Raw genomic sequence first — 7,997 nt, forward strand, 5'->3', positions numbered from 1 at the left:
CAGGGACGACCCAGGCCTGAGGCAACACAGCCGGACTTGTTTGCAGAGCCGCACAGCTGGCTATCGGCAGTGCCAACACACCCTCTCCCTGCCTGCTGCGTGTGCCGCACACGGAGGCCGGGCGTGTTTCCTGTCCATGCACAGCCTGCCGGGGGTGTTTGTTGGCTTGGGATGGAAACACTGGGACGATTCCAGAAGATTTGTCACTGTGTTTACTACACGACGGCGGTGAAAAGTCAACCCAAAGGAAACTGCCCTGGGCCAAAGGGCGGCCCCAGCTCTGCAGGCTGAGTACCATTTCCCGAGTGCCAACGGAGCCCCAGAGCCGGAGAGCGGGCACGGTCAGTGCCTCCCTGCCCCAGCACTAGTAAAACCTCATCAAACCCGCCAGGGACCCCGGGTGCGGGAGGGAGCTCCCAGTGCAGCACCAAACCCCCAACGGGTCAGAATCGCACCCCGGATCCAGCCCCAAGAGTTCCAGGGGGTCCCTGGTCAGGCCAGTCTGGGGGGGGTTGCGATCCAAACACAGCCCTGCGTTATGCAGCTGGGCCCAGTGCCAGACACGCCCTTGCCCTAAACTCCAGCCCCCACAGGCTCCCCTTTATTTGCAAACCAGGATGTGGGCAGGCACCCGCCCGCCCACTGCTAAAGGCCCCTCCCCCAGCCTAAGGGGAGAAGCCACCGAGCCTGGAACGCCACTGATTACTAGGGACAACTAATGAAAAACCAGGATGGGACGTGGGGTCACAGGTTTAAACGAAGGGAGCCAGAAGGGGACACCGAGCAGAGAACCCCGGACAGCGCCCACTGCTCCCGGAAGGTGTCGAGGGAGCCAGCGGACGCTGCCCAGAGGAACTCCGCCCGGATGCGGGAGTGCACAAGGGAACGGAAGCAGGCCCCACAGTCGCAGAGCGCTCCCCCCGCCAACCTCCTCTCCCTGGTCTTGTAGATGGCCAGTTTGGCCAGGGCTAGGAGGAGGCTGACCAGGAGGTCCCGCGACTTTGTGGGGCCTCGGACGGGGTGTGCGTAGATGAACAGGTGCGGGGAGGAGTGCAGTCAGCACCTCAGCAGGAGGTTCTGGAGGAGCCGGAAGAGGGGCTGCAGCCTGGCGCACTCCAGGTACACGTGCGCCAGGGTCTCCCTCACGCCGCAGTGGGGCAGGTATTGGGGTGAGGGGGGAACCGCACCAAGTACACGCCCGTGCTCACGGCTCCACGAAGGAGCCGCCAACTGACGTCCCCGGCAGGCTGTGTCAGACCCCAGCTCCGGCCGCGCCCACGACACCCCATCACGGGGGCAGCCGGAACCTGCAGCCAGGCTGCCCCGGGCGCTCAGCTGGGCCCAGTGCTAATGCACAGAGAAAGCCCTTGCCCTGTGCCGACGGCCGTGTCTGGACCTGCCCACACAGCCTCTTTCGTGCCTGGCACCCAGCAGTGCAGGCGAGAGGGCACCGTGCCCGCTCCACTGCTGGCTGGGATTGGGGCCCCGCCAGGCTGGCCCCGGGCACTGAGCTAACCCAGCTGTTCTTCGGGGGCTCAGGTGGGTGGCAGAGCCTGCTCCCAGGGAAGGCAGGGCCCTGGGGGTACGTAATAGTGCCTGCAGGGTCCTGCGCTGGCTGGCCTTGGAAGAGTGGCTGCTTTTAGGGCCCAGCCCGGCCCCCACGTCCCTGGGGCAGACAGGCAGGGATCCGCTGGTGCACCACGGAGCAGCAGCTGGACATTGCGAGCCCCCGGAGCCCAGCCCCTGCGCTCGACGCACTGCCCTGTGCAGAGCCTGGCTCCGGGGACAGGGCTGGCCACGAGCAGGAGCCAGCAGGGCCGTGAGGAGGGGGAGCATCCTGGACTCAGGCGCTCGCAGCCCCTGAGGCTACTGGTGGTGGCTCTCTCGCCCCTCCAGGTGCAGGGCCCCAGTGCAGGGCTGCGTATTGGCGCACGGTGCAGGGCATGGGCTTGGCACCACGTTCTCCAAAGGGCGCTGGCTCCCGACCCTCCCACAGCGCTGGGGACAGCCAGGACCACCCAGAAACGTGGCTCCGCCAAGCAGCCAGGCTGTGGGAGAAGCGGCTCGCTGCCAGTTAGCAGCAGGAGCGGGCTTGGAGGCAGGCCTGACGCGGCGCTGGGAGTGGGCGCTGCGGCTGAGTCCAGGTTGCTGCCCTGTGTTCAGATGAGCTCGTTACATGTGCAGTATCTCTCTACCTAAGCGCGGGAGCCGGATCACAGCGTCAGACTGGCCCAGGCCTGCAGTTACTGCGCAGCCCAAACCACCTGGGCCTGCGAGGGGCTTGGCCTGGGGCAGGACTGGGCAGGCACCGTATTTTCTGAGGCCGCAGTGCCAGAGTCGCCCATGACGAGCGCTGGGCAAGGAAGCCCTTATATAAAGGTACTGCAGCCATGGGAAAAACAACCCAGCTTACACGAGTGTGCCGAGCCATCAGTGACCATTTCTGTTCAGCAGCAGTTATCATTAAGGAAATATTCCCACCCCGCCAGGCCCCAGGAAGTAAGGTGCCCGACAAAGGGAATGTGAAAAGGAGACAGACAGACCGAAAGGGAAAATATCCAGTAAAGTTGAGAAAAGTCGGAATCACGTACACTGAGCTGTGAAGATGCGTCAGTGCCGTTGCATGTGCTCTGTCTAATAAAGGGTAATTTATGTGACTCAGGGGTTTTTCCAGAAGGGCTTTTCCCATAAGCTGCCAGTTTGTTATTTTAGAAAAAATTGAAACTAAGAAATGCAAAAACTAAAATGAAAGAACATATTTCGGAATGACAAATACAAAGCAGCTAACTGGTTCTGCTTCAAGTGGCGTCACCAGTAAATGTTTTCCTTTCTCTCACCTGTTCTGGATTCTCTCCTACACAGGGTTTAGACACATGGCTGAGAAATCCCGTAGACGTGATGGGTGTCTGGATAATGAACAATGAGCACAGTAGATGAGTAAGACCATAACGACGGCCACACTGGTCCAGCTAGCCCAGTGTCCTGGCCTGTGACAGTGGCAGATGCCAGATACTTCAGAAGGAATGAACAGCAGAGGGCAATTTATCTCATGCTCCAGGCTCAGCTTCAAGCAGTCAGAGGTTTTATGGTCTGGGGCAGTAATGCTATGTGTTAAAGGACCTGAGCAGCATTTCTTAGTGCTGCATGATGGATCATGGACACAACAGCTCCTCGTGTGTCAGGTGCTTCTAACTGTTGAGCCTATGTGCTACGTACACCTGGACCGTGCCTGAGGGCCGAGCCCTGCTGCTGGTGCTGGGATGACGAGGATGGCGGGCCTGGGCCATCAGTGGCAATTGTGAGTGTAATATTATTGTTATTTTATTTGTCTTATTGTAGGGCCCAGGAGCCCCAGCCATGGACCAGGACCCCCCGGTGCCAGGCGCTGTACAGAAAGAACAAGACAGTCCCTGTCCCAAAGAGCTGATGTGCTGAGAATCTGATTCCCACCGTATTACTGTATCACAGTAATAAGTGAAAACCCTTTGCGCCGCTATGGTGCCTTTCAGCTGAGGGACTCATACTACTTGACATAAGGACTGTTCCCCTGTTAAGGCTCGTGGTGAGTCCCCGGGAAGTAGCTGAGGTCACTACTGAGCTTCTCCTGGAGGTGACCAGCGGGCAGGAATTCTCTTCCCTGTTGTCTGAAACGTGTTCCCCCGACATGCTCCTGCAGGCAGCATCCCAGGCAGCCAGCCCGCTCTGGCCTGCACACTGCCACGCACTCCGTGACCGAGGCGACAATCCAGTGGCTTCGTGCCCTTCTCTATTGCACCAGCCAGGCAGTTTTGTCCCTGCACCCCTGTGAGAAGAACTCGGGACGCACAGTCACAGCAAAGGTAAGGGTTATCTCCTCGCGCTCTCACAGAGCTCCCATTATTCCTGGCCCTCTCCTCTTCCTCCCCGCCCCCGTTTATCCTGGGAGCTGCAGTTCAAACAAGCATGAGCCGTAGGGCCTTTGAGCTGCCACCTCCACCCTGACTTCCCTGACCAGACAGCAGAGCACTTTGCATTGCCAGACCTTGAGGGAAAACCCACAGCCTTCATACATACTGACATCTGTCTGTCTGTCTGTCTAGCCAGGGCATCCACTGAATTAGAGAAAACGTCTCTTTGCTGGAAAATGCCGTTTTTGACAAAAACCAAAACTTTCTGTGGGGAAAGGGTCAGTTTCGCTACCCGGCTCCACGGCTCCAGGCGGGAATTCCTGGTCAGGACACGCAGAGTAGCCAGGAGCCAGGTAGGTTAGGGCACTCCCTGGCTGGCTCCAGGTCTGAACCTGGGTGTCCGACAGCCCACATGCGAGCCCGGCCCACGGGGCTACTGGCTGTCCTGGGGTGTCTCGCTCGCTCGCCGCGAGAACTCTGGAAAGGCTCAGATTCATCCCAGTGCAGAACAGGAATTCTTTTTAATTGTGAACATTTTTGCAGGGTTGGAAAACACTTTCCTACCGGCTCCATCTGAACCCCTTCAAATCTTTGTGGGTTGGATGGAAACCCTGCATTTGAACCTGTCCGTGTAGTTCCAGCTCTGGGTCCGATACCAGACCAGCTCCGGTGTGGGCAGCTGAAGTCTCACATAAATGATGAGTTGATATTTCTGAGTGATCAGCCCAGACAAGGTGCTCCCCGAGCTGAGGCATACAGTCCAGTCACCACGCGTGCAGAGTGCTGACTAAGCTGTGTCCGCGTGAACAAAGTTGCCCTCGTGTGCTGGCGGCCAGAGCGGGCACAGGGCCTGCCGTTGCTGCAGTTCGCAGGCGCTCTCTAGTAGTTCGTGTGGGAACAGCTGGGGCTGTGGTGTGGGAGCAGAGCCATGTGCAGCTGACCTAGGAAGCCCTGACGGTGTTGGCTGTGGCACACAGATTGGTTATGGAAGCAGCTGTCCCGCCCTTTGTCAGTATCATGCTCTGGTTTTGCCATAAGCAGCATCTGTTGGAGATCAGCGGTCAGGTCTGTGGCCGAGCTATAGAGCCAGGGAGAATGTGGGTCTGGACTCTGGACCACGGCTATAACGAGGCGGCGGGCAGCCTGTCACCCCAACCCAGCGCAAGGTTTCATCACAACTCCAGGTGCAGCCGGCGGACTGGTGCTCAGACTGGTCCCACAGCAGCTTCGCTGGTTTAGAAGGTGGTGCCCAGCGTAGCCCAGGCTGTCCCCGCAGCAGACCAAGGGGTAAAGTGGGCCAGCTTTCGTGGGATCACACAGTATGGAGACCTCTGTGTCTGAGGGAGCCCCATTACTCTTGAGGGCTGGATTTAAAAGAGGCCATCAGAGCCCTACCGTGTGTCCCCCGCGGGTCAGCTTGCAGAGCAACGCCTGAGCCCTGGCGGAGACACAGCTGAGCAGCTGCGGGATGTTTTGCTGACGAGCAGGTGGCCAGCAGTCTGAGCACTGGTGAGCAGGCCATGCCGGGGCTGTGAACGTTTATTTCGGACACTACGTTTCTCTGTCTATGTACATGGGATCGAGGCAGGTACCAGGCTCTGCTGCACCGTCTGGAATCCCGACCTGCATGGCCTGTGCTGGGCAGAGGCATTAGGTTTGCAAACTAAACGTATCTGGAAATACTAGGCTCATGACAGGCAGGCAGAGCTTCAGGCTAAGCAGCACTCACAGTACCTGGCTGCTCCTAGTCTTGTTACCAGGATTACGACTATTAGCGATACTGCATTGCAGGAGATACACGTGTGGGCATGGGAGTCGTGCCAAAGATCCCACCATCTCATTGCTTCTAACTCCAGCAGCCCTTGTGTGGGAAATCCCCTCACACTTCCTGTCTCTTCTCCGGATCAGCCTCTGTACAGGATAGCCTGTCCCCGTTAGTGTTCTGGGGATGCATGCGCTCCTAGAAGTGATTATGGGCTGGTGACGATGAATCAGAACTGCCGGGTGTCGGGAGAATCACCTCCTGCACCCGCTGGTTCCCACCACCTGCTGCTCAACACGTGACCGGTAAGTTTCACCAGTCCTTTGCCTTATGCGCTTCCTCTCAAAAAGAAGGCAAATGCCAATGTCCGAGGGCTCATCGGTGCGTGTGCTGGACACGGCGATGGGAGGAACTCTGTCCTTGACTCCTCTCGAAGGTGGGCGCCACTAAGGATGAGCTGCAATTGCACTTACGTCTCAGGAAATAGTTACCTGAGAGAACGGGCGTGCTCATTACACTTAGCCATTCCAGTGCAAGGCACGACTGAGCGTGCCTGCCACCATAGCCCAGCTCTGGGGGCAAGGTCACAGCTGCGAGTGCAGCCAGGAGTGATTAGCCCTCAGCGGGCCAGCCCCCAGCTGTGGTAACCGAGGGACGCTCCATCGACAACAGCGGGGAAGGAAAGGGGGTGATGGGTGGAATAGCCCATCCTCGCACTGTTTTGTCCACTAATTAGGCCTAATTGCCAACACACCGATTCTGGTTCATTTGGGGTCTCTCACGCTTCGTGTTCCCCAGGCATGATCTCGATACAGACACTGATTTACGGCCAGGAGCCTTTTTGTTTGGGCCAATCCAGTCTTGCTGGTGTCACTTAGCCTGTGCTTACACCGGTTTGTTAAAATCAGTCAGGGTTGGAACTGGGTTACCTTTTCCCATCCGCATTTATCACACTAGGGACTGGCCCCTTGACAAACGTCTATCCACTTCCCACAGTGAGCGACCCGCTAGCAGGTTTACACTGCCTCCCGCCCCGCAGGCTGTACGGCTGCTGTGCTGTGTCTGGGGGGCACATCGCTCCAGCCAAGGGGAATTAGCAGGCGTGCATGTCCCAGACCCCGAGCGCTCAGGAATCATGAGTCAGGCCCCAAACACATGAGATCTTTCAAAGTAATCAAGCCCGGGTTCTATTAATTTGCCATCTGGTCTGGCCCTTTTAGGGTCACTTTTGGGGCCATGTTTCCAGGCTTTTCTCCTCAACCACAAGGGCTGGAAACGTTGTTTTTTAAGAAAGCGGAGACTCACTTAAAGCCCCAGCTCCTGGAGTCCTGGGGTTAAGAAAACCACCCAGTGTCATGAGACTCGTGATATGTAGCATGAGCATCGGCCCCTCTGGCCAGCTGCTAGGGGTGAGCCTGCTTAGCCCATGGACCATTACAAATGAACCAGCCAGAACCGTAGAGGACACTGTGGAGTGGCCCCCGAGGCCAGGGGGAGAGGACAGGCCAGTGTCCATCTCTGCTGGGTTTGTGGTGTCTGAGGCCTTATTCTTTGGCTAAGCAGCAGCAGCGCTATTGAGAGAGACAGCAGCCATGAGCTAAGACGCATGTGGTCACATTCCCATCTAAATGACATCAAGCAATGTAACATTGACCTGTTCTACTAGCACCCGCCACCACCGGATAAAACACAGAGCTAGACGGTTAAAGACAGCTTTGCTCGCTAGCAGTCTGTCTGGCAAGGACTCACCGATCAGCAGTTGTGGTTGTAAAATCTACCCCTCCGTATTGTTTTGGTCTTTGTGGTTCCCACTGCTCTGCTGTTTATCTGAATGGTTTCTGGCTGGTTCTTCGAGTGTTTCTGTCTGTTGCATAACTAAGCATTCAATATTTAACTCAGCGAAGGTAGTCGGGAATAACTGGTGAAAGGATTATTTTGCAATATGTTAGGATCGGTCAAAGAATTACTTTATAATACTTTAGCAAGATGGTTGGTTCAGGTATAGCTAAGCAGGACTCAAGTTTCACTGTAGAACTGGGGTCTAAAAGGGAGACCAGTGGGAATACGAAGGAAAGAAGAAGAGAAAAATCCACTCCCAAGACACAGCCCAAGATCAGAGCTGCTAGGATCCTCTGCATGCCCGTGAGGTGCAGGAACCAAAGCCCAGACAAGGCTGACTTTGCCTGGCCACAGGACAGTCGGCCTGCCTGGTCAGGATTGGTGAGCACAGCACGGCTTGCTTAGCACGTGTTATGTTTGCAATGGGTGGTAAATAGAGGTTAAGGATGTTAGTGTGCAAGGCTCTCTCACTGGTAAAAGAACCCACAGTAGAATACAGCCGGAGCCCT

The sequence above is a fragment of the Emydura macquarii genome, unplaced genomic scaffold (assembly GCF_026122565.2).
Source record: "Emydura macquarii macquarii isolate MOO-44397 ecotype Brisbane River unplaced genomic scaffold, CSIRO-AGI_Emac_v2 contig_729, whole genome shotgun sequence".
In the NCBI taxonomy this organism is placed as follows: domain Eukaryota; kingdom Metazoa; phylum Chordata; order Testudines; family Chelidae; genus Emydura; species Emydura macquarii.